General features: G+C 29.6%; 1 protein-coding gene across 2 annotated transcripts in view; it reads left to right on the forward strand.

The window, feature by feature from the left end:
* LOC126906329 (kinesin-like protein CG14535) overlaps nucleotides 1-18,785 on the forward strand; it is a 110,428-nt gene that overhangs the window by 17,159 nt on the left and 74,484 nt on the right. The window lies entirely within an intron of this gene.

Genomic DNA, 18,785 nt, shown 5'->3' on the forward strand with positions numbered 1-18,785 from the left:
AAACATAATTTAGTTAGATAATATTTACTGCTTATTAACCCCATGTAAAGTTGTTTGTATGCGCATTGTGCTATCTCAAATGCTTATCGTTATTGACAAACTTTTGGTTGCATGCCTTAAGGCTAGTCTTAGGCTTAAACTTTTAAATGAGAAAATACTCTTCTTATCATCATCAAGCTATATTTTCGAAATAACTTCCAAGGCAATGTTATTATAAAAGAACATTAAAAATTCGATTTACAGTATTTTAAAAGAAAGAATTTGTAAATTCCTTTCGAAAACGATGACCTGCTGTTTTATACCAGTAAGATCATAACGTTTAGTATATTTAAAACTTAATTAATATAAGAAATAGTTTTTTAGTTGGAATTCAACAAGAAATAATTGATTCGGGAAAAATAATTTGATATTAATTATATTTATTTGATGTTATTAAAAAGATATTAATCTCTCTTAAAATTAAACTTTTTTACATAAAAATAATAAAATATAATAATTGGCTATAAACCGATATAACTAAATAACACAAGATATTCAACTAAAACTATATCAGATTAATTATACTTAAGTTTTCAAATTGATGTATACTTTTTATAGTTCAAAATAATATTAATTAAAAAAATATTAGGTGAGTTATTTTATAAAAACAATTATTTAAATAATGAAAATAATTTTATTAAAATAAAATGTTTTACAAAATGTAATCTATAAAATTAATTAGTGTATTAGAGGTATAAATTATATAAGATATTAAATATCTATTTACAAATTAGTTTTAATCATCATTTATATATAAATATAACCACTTATATTAAATCGATATTTAGTTTTAATAACCTTCAATACTGGAGAGATCAGTTAACTTCCGGTAATATCAAAACATATTGTGTTTTCGATTTAGCGAAGCAAAAAAACAATTGACGCTATACACTATTCATACGATGATCTCTCAGTCCGTACCATTAGTTCCGTATACATTTTTAATGGTGCAAAAGGGATGTATTTCCCGTTTGACGGAAAAACGGGCCTTGATGGTTCAGCGATCGCGGCATAGTGATGTTTTTTTTATCTGTCGGTTCATATCCGGTCATGGAAAACTACTATAGAGTACGACAAATGCTTTCTTGAGAATAAACTATCCCTTTTATATGGTTCACTACGTAAGTTAGACTTAAATGCTACACTCTAATAATGTCAGAGTTAATGAAAGACAATTTTAAATTTAGTTACCCATACGCTAATATGTTGATGGTTCTGTACACCGTCGCAAAGAGAATTAATGGAATACTCTTTTGTTTTTAAAATCTTTTGTATATATTTCATTGATCAGGGGTTGATATGCGGGTAGAAGTGCGTACAGCATAAACCCTTCTGGTAAACTTTGAGTGATATTTATTCCAACCGGAAAAAGAGCAATAAGCAATCATTGTTCAAAATAGTAATTGAAACGTTGATCAACTTTAACGTGGTCTTAATCGATTAATGAATATCCGAAATTTGTTGTTCCCACAGACTGTTTTGTTAAACATGACTTGCACATGCAAATGTTTATATCATATAATACACATAATATATTTTAAAACTTTTACTCGATCGGTAAATCAATTATTGTTCACAGGGATACTTTAATAATTAATGTATTTTAAAAAGTTAAAAGTTGGAAGCATAATTATTTATTTTATAAATTTGATCAGTTATAACAATTAAATATTGATATATTTTTAATTGGTTTCTTTTAGTTGAGTATTTTCCTTAATTCATCACATATAAAGTATTTTTATGTGTCACCCCATATATCTTATAAGGATGTCAATTTCAATTTTAAAAATAGCAAGATACATAGTTAATTAACGTATTTATTAAACAATGATCAAATTAAGAAAATTACTGGTTGATAATAACTTTTGGACCAGTATTTCGGAAATTATTGACATATTTATACCTGGGCGGGAGGAAGTATGTCATTATAAAAATGACTATTCACCCACTATTCACCTGCAGTCTATACTTTTAATTAATAATAACTAATTTTTGAAATATTGGTCCAAAAGTTATTATCGATTAGTTATTTTCTTATTTATGTGTGTTGTTATTTGAAAATTTAAAGTTGACACCCTTATAAGGTACAAGGAATGCACATGAAAAATACTTTATGATTGATAAATTGAGAAAAACATCGATTAAAAGAAAACAATAAAAAATTATCAATATTATTCACACCTTATTCGATTAATTAAGCGGTTCATGATAAGTGAAGCACTTTATATAGTCGAGATAAAAAGTCACAAAGAGGTATTTTTACCTCACAGCATATTAGAAACGTGAAAGTCGAGACTTACGATGCCAGATAGCGTCCTTTGTATCACTTTTTCAACCCTCTTACATTTTTCAATCGTAGGCAATTATTAATTAGATTATCACTAAATGGGGACTGGGTTTCTTTTTCGAAATCACCCCAACAGTGTGGCCGTGAGATATTGTAGCACATGACCGTTTTCTCATGTTTTTCTTTGTGGGACTTAGTTTGAAAAACTCGATTACCATTATCGCATTTGAGTGTGTGTTTAAAAGGGGAATGAGAAGAACTTGTTATAAAGTGCGGTGTCGGTCGGGTGCACTCTAAATAATTCATAAGGCCCCATAAATCAGACCGTATTAATTAAACTGCGCATATAATATAATAATATTTAATAATAGGAGGCGGTATGGGCAATAATAGTAAATGAAGACAAGGAGTATTACTACGATGATACCGGGAAGGTTGTTGTCATCCCAAAATCGCTAAAATTAATAAGTACTTATTTTATTAATACTTATATTAAAAGAGGGTGACGAAAAGTGTGTGAATTTACTCCTTAATGTCGTTTGAAGACGACTAATTTATTGTTGTTCTCATAAAAATAATAACCATACAATATGCATTTGACATTTAACACAAATAAGTATATCCAGTGTAACAATAATGATTAAAATACACCATTTTTGGTCACAAAAAATGACATTATTGCTTAAATATAAACGATTTAAATAAGGCATTTTATTCTAGAATTTTTCTGAGAACAGTAAATGGTATTTTATAAAAAATTATAATACTACTGTAGGATCTATTAAGATACTTTTTTTTTTTTTGTTATTAATATTATTAACTACAGTTTGTTTTAATCAAATAATATCATTTTTTAATTTAAAAAAACTGGTTGCTTTTACAGTAATAAGTGTTAGTTTACTAAGTTGTGTTAATTTACTGGTGATTTTACCCATTCATGAATTTTTTTATTTTTTATTTCATAGCAGTAATATTAAATACCTAAATTAATGTCTTAATATTCTGTTTTAGGTTACTTATAACTCTAATTCATAAGATCTTGTTGCCCATAACAAACTAAATTAGTTTAGAGTTTTACGATTTATGTGATTTATCTTGAGGCTAAGATTATTTAAGGGTTTAGAGGTTTAGGAGGGCACTATGGACATCTTTTGACTTTGGTTAATTAAGCATACGGACCCCTTTTGATGTATCAATTACTATATTTTTGAACTTTGTGATATCACTTTAGAAAACGAAATGAACTCCAATAAGCCATGTGGACGTACAGCGCTGGTGGTGATGTATGTAAATCTCTGATTGTCAATTTATTTACCGTAATATATACACAGTAGGCGTTTTCTCTTGACGTTAAAATTTGTTCATATTATTAGTTACTAAATAAATTACAGTCAGTATATTATATGTATATATTCTCAAGCATTCAGCGTGAAAATCAAATTGATTAATGGGTAGCCAAGGCCAGCGGGAGGGTTGATGTACAAGAAGCATATCGACGCTTTGGTTCTTCTAGACCAATGATGTCTTATTATTCTTTTTTTAAACTTACAACTATCGTTAACATCTATGATGAAACTAACGTGCAGAGATAATTATTATTTACACGACTCAACGTTTTTAAAAGTTAATAATTTTATAAGGAACAACTGAACGAACCTTTTGACGGATCGTTTTAAATCAATCCTGACCTGTGCCAAACAAATTTTCATTAATAAAGCCAAGTAAAAAATCGAGTACTGACATAATAGGATCTTTTATGTAACTACGCTAGTACAATATACTAATATGCAGCGTAGTTACACATGCATATTTATTAAGAGTAAATCAAGACATCAATTAATGTAACATTTTTGTTTTTCATAATAACTATCGTAAAATGGTAATGGTACATAATATGTTTTGCATTATTGTTGAATTGTATTTATACTTAAGGGAGATATTTCAAATAAAATTGTAATAATTATTTGGGATGACTCGGATACGCGACATGCGGTTGTTGACAAATCTCGTCTACAGTAATGAAAAAAGAGCCGAGTGCCGTGCGTCGGACGTCAACAGAATGTCTAAAAGTTCATTGCCATAAGAAATTAATAAAGTGTGGGAGAAGCATATTAATTGACTCTTAAAAAATAATAATAACGTGTCACGCGTACCACGTGCTTTACCACAATACTATACGTCCTGCAGCGTTGTTTTTCTACCGCTGCCACCGCAGTTATAATATGTTACCGAGTATAATCGATTTGTTATCGTCGCTATCCCTCTAAAGTGCACCACGATGATTTACACGCCCATAAGCACAGGTAGCGCATAAAAGGAACTGTGCGAGTAGTTAATGAAGAACACATGTTTCAATTTGTTGTGTAAACTCCAACAGATCATGTAAATATAAAAACCATACTAATATATTACAAGTTTCCTACAAGGGTCCCTACTTACTTGACGACTGAAAGCGTAAAACGGAATGATAATTAATACTTTCGTCGTGACGTACACATTGTAATGTCCTCGAGTGGTTCATTCACTCTAATCTTCTTAAGATAGGCACTTTTTGTTTTTCTCGAAAAAATAAGAAACGACTCGTGTTAACACTAACGTTTCTATAAGAGTTCTTCAAAATTGGATTCTCGGCCCGGGGCGTGAATAACAACGTTACATTTAATTTCCAAGGGAACGCATTGGTTTCTTTTCTTCGTCGCTCAAAATTATAGTATATTACTTTCAAGTACCCCGCGAGTAATTATTGTGTAAATTAATCTAAAACAAAAGTCAACCGAAAACTACAGCCGTTTACTCGGACACTCAATCAAACGAAATACAAATCTATGTTTGTTATATTACACTGCTGTATGAACACACATGTAAAGTCAGAAATTTTAATAAAATATTTCACGCCTATGGAAATTCAAAACGGCGACCTTACGTATACGGCGCAGACAATAAAGTCGGCTTCTCAAGTGTATTGGTCCCGTAAATAGTTTAGCTCTTCGAGCTTTATTATGTGCAAAAAAACGGAATCGTTTGAATATTGGACTGGCAACTATCTTGACCGGCACGTTACGCCAATATGTAATCTGCTTTGCCGTCTAGCCGGAGTTTTCATATTTACCTTAAAAGTTTAGAGCCTGGCAGCGTTTAGAATAGAAAATAGCGTAGAAAAATATTCGTAGAGCTTAAAGGGTTTCTACCTTTATAAGTCAATAATCAACAGTATCATTAGAAGGCAAATAATATTTTACCGCTGAATAAGTACCGTGACAATAATAAAATCACTGATTTTTTCAATGAGTAAAAAGGAAATCGTTGAGTCTCAAAAGCAAACATTGTGCAAACGAGCCTACTTCATTCACTTAACTTATTTGCATAATACTATTATCGACCGACTCATCTCAAATTCGTTTAAGACATGGTTTTTGACATTTAAATAACTAAACATTGTAATGGTTAGACGTGTATGTTAATGTATGTAAACTAACCACTATTTACCGTCCATTGCAAGTGTGCACTCGTGTTTTTTTTTCGTCTGATGTTTCTATGTGGACTTCTTTCAAAACGTCATCATCCGCGTTATCGCGATACAAGTCTTTTTCGTGGTTTTCACGCGCCCGTGTGTAAATAATGTACAGTTGGCGTGTGCTGAATGATCGATGGACTCGTGTCGGGTACGTTTTTCCACCTTTGGACGGACAAATGTGATTTTTGTCGTATTTTTATAATTCCTATGAATTCCTGTATCGAAACCTCCAAGGGCCAAAAATGGGGAAATACCGACACACGCGCTGTCGCATTGTGACAATGGCTGTACTCTACTCTGATGATGGATAACCGAAAAAAGTGAATAATGAGCGTTGACCGACGAACGGCACGAACAACTTTTTTACGATATTATTATAATATTAAATCAACGAGCTTAGATTGTCGACCGTATTCACACAGGTTATTATTATTGTAACGCATAAAGCACCAGAACATCGCCCGTAACAATAGCAGAGACCATATTCTTAAGTCGGTGTAGGAAAATATTTTAGGAAACAAACTATGATAAAGTATACATAATGTTTCATGNGAAAATATTTTAGGAAACAAACTATGATAAAGTAGACATAATGTTTCATGCCCGAAGTGTCACGGTTATCGTTACATTTTTATTATAACCAGTTTTTATTCTAAAAGGTTAAATTGTTTTTCATTTATTTTTATACGATACAACAGTTAATTATCAAATAATATGATTATACCTTAAAGTTTTCAAACCAATTTTTGTACAATTAAAAATAAAACAATATGGTTTCTGTCATAATGATTATTAAAATATTTTTTTAATTAAATTAAAAAACAAAATATTAAACTCTATTGAATGTACAATACATAGGTGTGCGTTTAGGGACAGCAAAGAGTATTTTTACTGTCACTGATCTAATTGATTAAATTGGGCTTGTTGCAATTGGTAATGGAGTAAAAACAAATTTATTAAAAATTTAAGAGAGAATTATCATACTTTCTTTTATAAAATTTCCAATATGAGTTAAAATGATAAGTCTTTAAAAATAAATGTCTTGCAAATCTCTTAGTGTCTCATAAAATATGGACTAGTACCTATTTTTGCTGCCCTCGATATAAATCTATCCGCACGTATATGTTACATTGTAACACCTAGTGATATTGAAGGGTATCAGAGTGTAGTTAATTAAATATTAAAAGAATCTCTTCACTTTATCCCAATTTTAAGTCTGATAGTTAAGATATTTAGGGCCACTCAACAATTTTTGGCCTATGACAAGAAATTGAATAATCTTGAACGATCTTATGATAAATTTCTTTGTGTGCCCACAGGATCAGAGACCATGAATCCGGTTTTCAGGCCCCGTAGGTTAGATTTTTTCATAACATAAATCCTTTCTCTACTATCGCGGGTAATATATTTCATAACAATATAATAATAAAAGTAATGTAAACTTATAAATAATACCCGTTACAATAACAGCTGAGATGACGGCGATCGTAGCGAGGACAATGTGGAAACCGTTTCATAGACTTGTAATGGAATCCATTTGTGGTGCCCGTGAACATTATTTACAGGTAGGACGATGACTGTTATAATAGAACACGGAGATTTTGAAAAACGACCTGGTCAGAGAAACACGAGAAGCCTCCCTTGATGCTGACGTTGTATGAAGTCGTCGGAAAGAGTGCACGAAGAGTAATCACAACCCTAAGATGATGTGCAGGTTAGGAATTCACATTTTAAAACAAATCCGTAAAACAAATAGGAAATATTACTTTGAAAGTAATATTGTAATTTAAAACTTTAAGTTATTGTAAAACTAAAGATGTGTCATATTTAATACGTGTTCAAACTACTATTCCGACTTTTTACTAGTTGACTAGAATATGCATACTAAGATACTCTTTTAAGTTTAACTTTTATTCGACAAATATTCAAGTCACATATTTAAATCATGCTGTCAAATGGCGTGTTTATCAGCTAATTATTTTCTTTTACAAATTAGCTGATATTTTCAGAGTTCAAATTTAAATTAAATTATAATAAAATAATACCACATTATTTAGTATTATACAATGTCTGTATATTTTTATAAATATCAACAATGATCAATATAATTCTATAGATATTATAAGATACATTGGCTTCACAATATTTGTTAGAAAATAAAATGTAACGTAGTATTTTTTATTCTAAAATACGTTTTAATTATTTTTCAAAACTGACTGTCAAGTCTTAAAAAAATATATACGAAATGTACAATTTTCATTTATGCTGTCGTAAAACAGTCACCTATGAAATTAACTTAGTTTTAAAAAAAATAATTTTCAATTTTATAAGTAAATATTTCTATTGAACCATTATGCCCAAGTAATATTTGATTCAACTATACCCTGTAATAATATATATAGTAATTATTATTCTACATACAAATGTATGGGTGATATAAATAGTAGTTCTATGAATTATCTATTAAAATTTTTAATGAATATTTTATTCATTACTTATTAACATGTTGACTGCCTTTTGTTCTTGTTCACTTATCATTTGTAATCAATTGTTAAAATTAAAAAGTAACTATTGGGAGACAATTTTAAAGACAGATAGAATATTTTTCGATACTCAAAGTATTTATACTTGCACAACAATTTAAAATAAAGAGAATATTTGAATAGAAAAGTACCCTGTGTATCACATAAGACATTCAAAACAGTTAACTCGTTTAAATCATTTAATAATGTACATACTTTTGTCATCAAACGATATTTGTTAGTATATAGTTTAAATAAAAATTGTTTCAGTAAAATATTAGTGCAGAGATCTACTTATACAAACAATAATTAAAAAACAAATCCAACTACTAAAAAATATCACTTCAAAAAGAATGTTGTCAGTGGGAAGCTTTTCTTCACAAAACAATCATGCCAAAAATACATTATTATCTTTTATATTTATTGTATTAATATTGTATAGATTTTATAACTCAAATAAAATATAAATACATATAGAATAATTTATAATAATTTTTAATTATATGTTATGATAATAAATTATATTTTTAATCAATATAAAATTTTAACTACTTAGTTATAAAAATTAGAAAACAAATGTCTTGATTAAACAGGTTAAAATCAGATAGATCATTTAATCTCATTTTAAATACAGCAAATAATACTTCTTAATAGTGTGATAGAGCACATTATTGCTAAATAATTGGATATAAAATTACAGCTATTCTATTGCTTAAAGTTATACGTAAATATTTATTGCATATTATACTAGTTACTCACACGAGTTTTAATAAATATTCATAGGAAGTTTAACGCAAAACTTGTCCAAACACATATTCTATGATATGCAAATTAGGAGTCAACTATTAAGTGTTTATATAATATTATATTTTTAACTGCAATATACAACTATAAACTTTACTCAGATATACGAGTAAGGTATTTGATGAAGTTCTCGTGAAAAAATGGAAGATTTGTTTGTTCTATTCAAATAATTTTTACTTTTGAAGAATTTTGATTTGAGAAATTCATAACGTTTTGCAAAAATGTTTCTAAAATTATAAGTTTCTTTAATTTTTAATTTATTGACTCGTGAGCTTATTATAAATATTTTTTTTATTTAAACATAGTATTAGTACAAATGATAAAAATCTAATAACCGAGAACATAATCCTGATGTTTGACTTTACACAAACAAAACAGGTGTTTGCTGGAAAAATCTCGTCTAAATAATTTGTCTAGGTCTCACGGTTTTAGTCCTTTTAAATTAGTCAAATATTCCGCGTAAATAAACACCTCATAACTAACATACGTATGTCAGTAACATATGTATTAGGTAATATAGTTATGTGTATGTATTATAGTTCAGATTATATACATTGTACACAATAATGTGACATACCCAACAACGTGACAAAAAATGTTCTGTTCCTGTCACATACCTGTAAGCAGTTGACGACAGTTCATTAAACAGAAAAAACTTTAATACTACAAACAGGTCACGAGCCGTCATTAATTAAGTAAAATGTAAGATAAGTAGTCGGAGACGGCTGTGGTGATATATTGTAATATCATCGTGGACTATCTCACGCCTATTCGTGATACACTCTTTTGCATATACCTGGTCAATCCTCTTATGTCTATTCCAAACGTACTAAAAGTAGCAAAAAAAAAAAAAATGTATATAAAGCCAGATGTTTTCGACATAGAAATTTCATCATCTTAATAATCACGGTTCATTTATTTATTGCGATATTGTACCACACACGAAGGTACACCGGCAAAAAAGAGATCATAAATAATATTTTTTGTTTATACATTTAATAAAGTGATACTCGTCATAGACTTTAATATCTTAGTTATGTTGAAAATGAACAAACAAAAGCGTAAAAATTAAATAAGAATAAATGCAGACTGTTTAACTAAACGATTTTCGCGCTGAACGTTTTTCTAGCATATTTTTTTGTGCTTAAATTAAATTTTAATCGGTAGGGCGTTGCACGAATGAAACGTTCGACTGTTATTGCGCTTCTGATACAGCTTTGGACTTCGAAATCCGTGCGCCCATAAAAGTAAATCGTTATTGTTATTGCTTAAATATGAAACAATGAGGGGTCTCAACACTGTGTCGCAGACGGAAGGCCCTTTATTCAGTGGGAGTTGCTTATCGTTACAACAGCGAGTAAAAAATAAGAGAACATCTTATACGCTTTAAAATATAATAACAGAAGATATACGAAATCGGAAACAGTCGGGCTTCCCACAATGCACTAGATAAGCCGAACGACCACTTTTATGTTGGTTCACAGCACACAGTAAACAAGGAGATGCCGCTCGTTTCTTCCTGTGAGGTCCTCTGTCATTTGCGGCAACAGTTGTAGTCCACACTACGGTGAAACAATCGTGTGGTCAATTATTGAATACCCATCATCATTTAGTGAGATGGAAGTGTTGTTCATGCAACTATTCACGGCTGCTTTTTTTAAAATATTTTTAATGTAATTATAATCGAACATTTTTAACAGAATAACAACATGCAACAAATAAAAACGTTATTTTTCTCATGAGTTGTTGGTAATATAATCCAAAATATTTTCAGGGTTTAATAATCCATATCAAATTATAATTTAAATAATAATTATTATTTAAATATATCTCAATACAGTTATAATAAATTTCATTTAATATAATACAGATAACTGAATATTATTTACAATTTTTGGATTAGTTTTGTCGGACAATTTAAATAAATTTCAAAATATTTTATAGATATACTTCGTGTAATAATTTAGTAAAATGATACAGAGTTATGATTTTTAACTTATATCTAATTGTTAATTACTCGAATGACTTTCATGGCGGTAAAAATGTTGTTTATTTATATATCTGTATGTGTAAGTGGATCTTACAATTAATTGCTATAAAAAAAAAAAAATTAAATATTCGTGTAGATATGAAGTAGCTATTATTAAGAGCTTAACAAAAATTCTATATGTTTAAAGATGGAATAAAAATTGCTCATTCTTTTTGTTGTAGTATTAAACAATAGACTTAAAAATTAAACAATCGTATCAATATAATAGTTATAGTATAGTCTTTGTTTTACACTAAAATGCATTCTACTTATTATTTTTTGCCGTCAATCTAACGTATATTTTTATGGACGAATTGACGCTCAAATAGACAATCGTTCACTATTATTATTTTTTTCTAGAGCACATCCGTTTTATAAAAGCTTTATTGTTACATCAGAGTAGCAAATAAAAAGACTCATTTGTGACAGTATTTCATAAGATGGCAATAATATAAAGTGAACAATAACACAGTTTTTAATTAAATTAAAAAAAAAGTTTTACTACGAAGTTATAAATCTTTTTTCTATAATTTACCGAAAGAGTTACAAAAGTTTGTGTAGTTTAAAACTTACCATTACTAAATTTAAACGAATTTCCTTCGAGAAAAAAACAAGGTGACACTTAAATTTTTATAATTGGCTTTTGTATTGAAATATTACTTTTAACTGTACTCATTTAGGCGCAATTAACAGAAACAAAAACGAATGCAAGGAATAAAAAGTTTGTATTGAAATTATGTTTATGAAAAAAGTTATTATTTTTATCGTAATATTCAAATAAAATGAATCATAATTACTTTTTTTGAATTTCTAGTAGATGCCCTGTGCCACAAATTAACTGAAATTAACTCGCTTAACGTAAATTACAATAATAGAGTCCTATTAGGTAAATTACCTCAGTTTATAATTATGCAGTCTAATTATAAAACTCTTCTGTATTTAAGTTCATTAATTCGATTTACAGCTTAAGGTAACAATTAGGTAAATGTTGTACTTAATATTAATAAAGCTATTTTTTTGAACATCAAAAAAAATACCTTTCCAGCTGTTTTCTATATTGTATTGTTATATGAGAATTCTATTTTCTTAACATCTAATTATATTTCAATGTTTTATGTGCAAATACATTGTTCATCTACAGATTTTTATTATTGCCTGTGTAAGTCATCAATCACACCTTTTATAAACAGATGTCCACAAGAGTTCATTAATAATAGCTTTTTTCCATGTTTTCATGTCGACTGTCCGTGTATTTTACACTATGTACCTGCCACTAAAAAACAACAGGTAGGTAAACGCTTAGCGTATATTATAAGATGTTCGACTAATGTATATGTGATCCACATTATAAATACTAACACAATTTTATTAATTCGTGTTAAAAATCTGGCCTTAACTTCTTCTTTTTTCTCTTCGTAACATACACAACTGATAGTTTATTTTAACTTCAATAAAATCGTTTTCGGGAACATTAATTAATATTATTCACTTGGAACGAGCTCAAAAAAAAAAAAAAAAACTCGAAAATACTTTTTTTAATCGGTTGTTTCGATACAACAGATTAAAAAATACGTTAAATTCTTTTTGTCTTAATGGATTTATTAACGCATAGAGAATTGAACTAAGTAGTTCAAACGTTCTATCTAAACTTCAAATTGTTTCAAGTGTTAAGATTAAAACATCTAAAATATAAAGGGGGCAAATAAAATTAATCGATGAATGGAGTTTTCAAACTTTTTTCAAAATGTTTCTGAAACTATAAATTATGTACAACAAATGATGATGTATGGCTTAACTGTTCGAAGTTTATCTAAATAATAAGTAGATGTGTTTAGCTGTCCTAAATAACTTAAAGATTCCATAAGTTTTTCCAATTCGACTACAACCAAAAAATATTATTAAGCATTTTTGAGTTAAAATTACTGGTAATTTTTTTAATGTGTTAAACGTTTTACTAATATTAGGGGATGGGCGATTTTTAGAAAATATTTAAATTAAAATAAAAGTAAAATATGTTGAATACTTTTTAGTTATACTTGTTTATATTACGCGCAGAGGTGTTATTTAAATTTTAATAAAACACATTTATACGCTACAGGACTGACACCTATAGATTATTTTCTAGCTTATTTTGTGTCAGTAAATTTCTAAAGTCATAATCATTTCAGCAGCACAGCTAAGGGAGGTCTACAGTGTAGTTACTTGGAGGGCATAAATCCATTTTTATTTGTTTTATCGCGACAGACCATTACACGTTCATTTCTTTAATGCTCGGCGTGTAAACAGTAGATGGCTAGTAAATGTCTATGTAAATCATAAATTATTCCCCAGTACGCTCTGTCAGCGGTATACTCCTCGTGATCTTTGTTCGACTATTTTTGGGGTGCGGACGGATTGGACATGACCGTTGCGATTAATATAATTATTAAATGCAAACGTTGGAACAATATGATCTTATTTACTATATAAGTATTATACAAACTCTGTAGTTTCTTGAATTTGCTGTATTTTCAAGCGGAACGTCTACCGAGCTAATGGCTTTCTACTCTATCAGTATATTTGTGAGCAATTAGACTTGTTACTTAAGAATTATTATTATCAACGTACAAAAGGTGCGTTTGCTATTACTTTGCGGGAAAAGCAATTTATACGCAAATCTGGTTTACAACAAAACTGTCCACCAGGGAAAACAAAAAGGCTTATGTACATCTCAGAAGCCGAAAAAAACCATCGTTACCAGGGGGAGAGTTCTTTTTTCGTAAAACTGTTTTAGAAAATACAAAAATCATTGCATTGCAGATGGTGTAATTAAAAAAAAAAAAAAAATTAGCTCAAGACCAAAGGGATAAAAAGATAATTGCTATTTTGTTGTTTCGTGTAATTTTCTATTCACAATTGTTTTGTAAATGCAAAAAAAAAAAGTTGTAATTACATTGTCGTATCACGATATCACTAGACAGTTTTATGTGGCAAAGATACACGAATGTCATTCGATAGAATTTAAAGGCTGTGCATAAATTTGAAAGAGGGCTTTTATGCGTATCATCTGGTAAATTATCTGCAAAAATACTTGATTGTTCTAACTTACTTGACATAAATTTGTATAACCGTTCAAATTATGTGTAAAAATAATTGCACTACGTTCAGTAAACACTCCACGGTGTTATTTGGTAATAATAATTGTTTTCAACGTCGACTTGTTGTCACGCCATGACAGGATTGCCTCGAAAATCTCCCAGAACATTATTCGTCTTGCTCCCCGATCGACAATGATTTTCTCGTTAGCGTTTCCACCTCATCTCTTGTGTAACTTACTGTAGTAACTGGCACATTGGTGTTATAGTTTTCTCGTTAGTTGTGAAGCTATTTTAAAAACAAAAATTTTGTCTTGCAACTTTTTTTGTTGAAAATATTGTAGTGTTAAACAAACCGTTACATTAATTGATACTTTATATTGCTTACAACTAGTGACAGTGGAAGGTATGCTGTTTTAATTGTAAATACATGCGTTTTTTTTTTCAATAGGATTTCGATGGAAAATTTTTATCCGAAGAGTGTTATGTTAGGGGCCAAGTAAGTAGTTGTATTTCACAAATGTCGTCTTTATGATAGTCGTTATATTATTGTAGTATTTGACAAGAACGAAGCTAAGTTTTAACATAAATAATTCTTAATGGAGTGTACACAAACGCGAATATAGTAGAACCGGTTGAGCTCTCTAAAGTGCCTTAACGAACGTTCATTGTTTATTCATGATGATAATATTATAGAGGTTTATAACGCAATATCCGATTATAAGTGATTATATCTATAGTGATAACATTGAAACAGTAGTTCGACCGAAATGGGCGTAGGCGTTTAAATATGAGAAAATAAAACTATAATACAACAAGTGTGATATTCACGAAGGCAGATATCTTAAATAACTATTAGCGTTTTGCGATAGATAAAGTCACGTTAAGAGTGTCTTACGCCTACATCAAATCAATGCAAATTCCAGAACTATTGTAATACGATAACAACAAAGGTACATAAAATATTTTTAATGATTAGTTTTAATTAGAGCCCGGAATTATACGCATTTATAATTATTGTTTAAACCATTTTGAAGGGTCACCAGTTTATGAAACTGTCTCGTAGTACAACATAGTGGCGTAGAAATATTTTTCGTTTTAGGGAAGATAAACTATCCTAATCCCCACAGAACTATAACCTCAGCTACAATACGTTACTTTACAAGTCGATTTCTAAAAAAATTTTACTGACTCATTGTGTGTTTAGAATAACTTAACAAAATGTTTTAAATGAATATAATCCGGGCTTTAGTCGTAATAAAAATTATTATATTTTATACACAAAACAAAATGTATTATTGGTAAACATAAATTAATCTATAAAACATTCAACTTAAACGATAATATATATGTATATTTTACACAATCAAATTTTGTAAAAACTTTGGCATAAGTTTAACTTGCTAAGGATCTATGTTAAAAATAGAATTAAATATTGTAAAACCATTTCACATAACTTCAATGAATTTCAAACATATATTAACTCAGAAAACTATTTTTATAATCAATTTTCATAGTATTCACATATAATTTTTGCTACAAATCATTTTTTAAATTATGTAATATTTTACTTTGATAACTTAAAGAAAAGACGTGAGTAAAATAACAAAACAGAACCTAATATACGATAGCGAACTTTTACTTAACAACTTTTTAGCTTCATAGGAATTTATAATTTGTCGGATCCTTTTATATTTGTTATTGATTATCTCATTTGTATGGACTGACGTGCATGTGTGTTTGTCTCGTAGCAACTGGGATTCATGTATGACTATGTGGGATGAATATATTACATTTTGCAAAAATATCATTCTGTTTTGGGTCAAAAGATGTACTTTTAAATTGAAAGAAAAAATGAAACTTCAGTTTTTTATGTAATACATTGTAACTGGTATTAAATTTGTTGACCGCGTATCACGACGAAATCATACAGCGACTTTGTATTGAATGATCACACCACAGTGTACCTTACGAGTCCCCAGACTATAATAATTCAAAAAGGATTACGCGGGTCTCTAGCAATTCAAACTTTTAAGCATATTTTTATAAGTCGCATGAAGAACATCAACATCTGTGTTGGATCAGAATAAATATTTTGGGTTGTATTCCGATTGATTTAAAACATTAATGTATTAAAAAGTCAATAATAATAAATTATACACGCACTATAAATGTTAGTTATAGAAATTTGCTTGTATATAACGTCATTTCTACGGTGAAAGTATCGACGGGCTATAGTTGTTTTGGTTAGACATTATTAATTTAAAATCATTCTTAGCAGAAAAATTTTTTATAGAAATATTGTATACCAATATTAAGTGATATAAAACAAGACCTATTGTGAGAATTCAATAAATATTTTAGCTTTTCGGCGGCAACTGCAAACGATCGGACAAGCTGCTTGTACAAGCCATTTGGTTAAAACTAAAACCACCACTTTTCTGTAACATTCTGAGCACGTTTTACCATACGTTTTATATTATATTATAAATATTGTACGGAGAAGCGAATATCAGGAAAATGAAAAAATTTCCAGGCAAGTTTTTCTTACATAATATTATTACTCAAGAGGCGATACAAACGAGTGTTTGACGCATAGCTTTCGATATCCTACAAGATGCGCCGAAACGCCTACGGGTTGCTCTACACGGTTTTCCAGAGCATGCATACTCGGAAAATTGTCACCGGTGCACTCTTTATTCCCGAAGGAGAAGAGATAGGAGAACGGGACGACGTGTGTATAAGTGTGCGTACGGTTATATTCCCACAAGACTACAGGGTAGTTTCGCGTGTGTTTGTGTATGATATTATATTGCGTGACACCATCGAGTCCGTCTTATGCGTGTCATATATGTGATGGCAGAGAAGCGTATAACTGCAATGGAATCAAAACGAGAGGGATATGTGTTGGCGGCAAACACGTTGTTATTATTATTTCTATCACGAGGCCCCGCGGGCATCTTATTTACGACATTGACGCCATGCTACAGTTTCTGCTATCGCTATTAAAGCTCCCTTCACAATAAAACAAAATATTTTTTTTTCTTTTGTTTCTCAAAATAGGGAAAAAAATCTGAATTATTTTCTTGAATCTTATGGCCGTGAAAAGACTATTCAATCTTATTATACTTAACTTATCCGCTTTGATTTCCACTGCATTACTTCGACAAAACAAAACTAAAATACACCTGTTCAACTACCAGAGAACTCTACCAGTGCCCAAACTATGAAGTCCGTGTTCATTTGATTTCAGTCTACACTAACGAATGATATAATTTTTTGTATAAATAAATTTATGTTTTATTCGACGGTTCGAGCTGAAAGTACAATTAAAAGAAAAAAATGGTTAGAACAAGCTATTAATACGTGATAAACAGTAATTGAAACTCGAAAGAAACATGTACAGTAATTCTTGTACTGTAGAAGTCATGAATAATACCATTAAAATACATTAAAAGGTGATTTAACGGGGTTGTTATTGAATCAAATGCATTTGGTCGGTCACTAAAATAAAATAACTTCTCTGTAAACAACTATTTAATCATTTATAATGTAGCAGATTATATCATTTTATAGGGCGTCAGAGGGTTAACTATGCAATAAAATAACACACAGTGTTTATTTTATACTTGGTCTCACAAACATTAATATTAACTGCCAATGTTTTGCGTTTGACGCCATTCTAATGAAACTATATAGCAACATGCAACGAGTAAGTTTCCTATAGGACACATAAACTGAATTATAATATAAAAAGAAATTCTAAAACAAGTCACTATCAAAAAATGTATAGATCTAAAGTTTGTATGTTGATCATTAAGTAATTTAAAATATCTATTAACATGAATCAAAAGAGAAAAATAATTGTTACATTTGCAAGTGCCACGTTTTTCAGGATTAAATATTAATTTACTGCAATAAAAAATGTTACGATAATTGGTCTGCGATGTTATTCTTCTTTGCCGTTTAGTGAACGCCGTAGCAATATTGTTCTAACAAAAGGGCCAAAGAAAAAAAGGGGGAAAACGATTGAAGAAAATCAGTATATTGTAACTCGCGTGCGGCCATTTCATATGACATGAGTTCCACCTGCACTGCACCGGGCACGCAAGAGAAAAAAAAGAGACTTTTTAACGACCTGAATAGCAATAGTAAAGGGTGGGAGACATTTGTGTTGAAATTCAAACGGCGTATTTCCAATCGCCAGCGGCGACCAACGACAAAAGGAGAAGGCTATTGTTACTGCATTTTGTGTTCTAGGTGGAATTCTCCAGTGATAACTTTATCCTATTCTTTTGCAAGCTTCTATACCTATTTTAATATTTACTGTTCGTTAAATTTAAACCGTGAAGTTATCACTCTCAGTTTTTTATTATCCTACCACAATTTCGTATTGATTATCAAGTGAGTAGATGTCATACTACTTCACAATTATAAAACAATGAATATATATATTTAACTCAGAGGTATGATTGAACATTAAGATGAATTATGGGTTTTTTTTTTTAGTTCGTAG

This window comes from Daktulosphaira vitifoliae, unplaced genomic scaffold, assembly GCF_025091365.1.
Source record: "Daktulosphaira vitifoliae isolate Bord-2020 unplaced genomic scaffold, ASM2509136v1 Scaffold_4, whole genome shotgun sequence".
Taxonomy (NCBI): Eukaryota; Metazoa; Arthropoda; class Insecta; order Hemiptera; family Phylloxeridae; genus Daktulosphaira; species Daktulosphaira vitifoliae.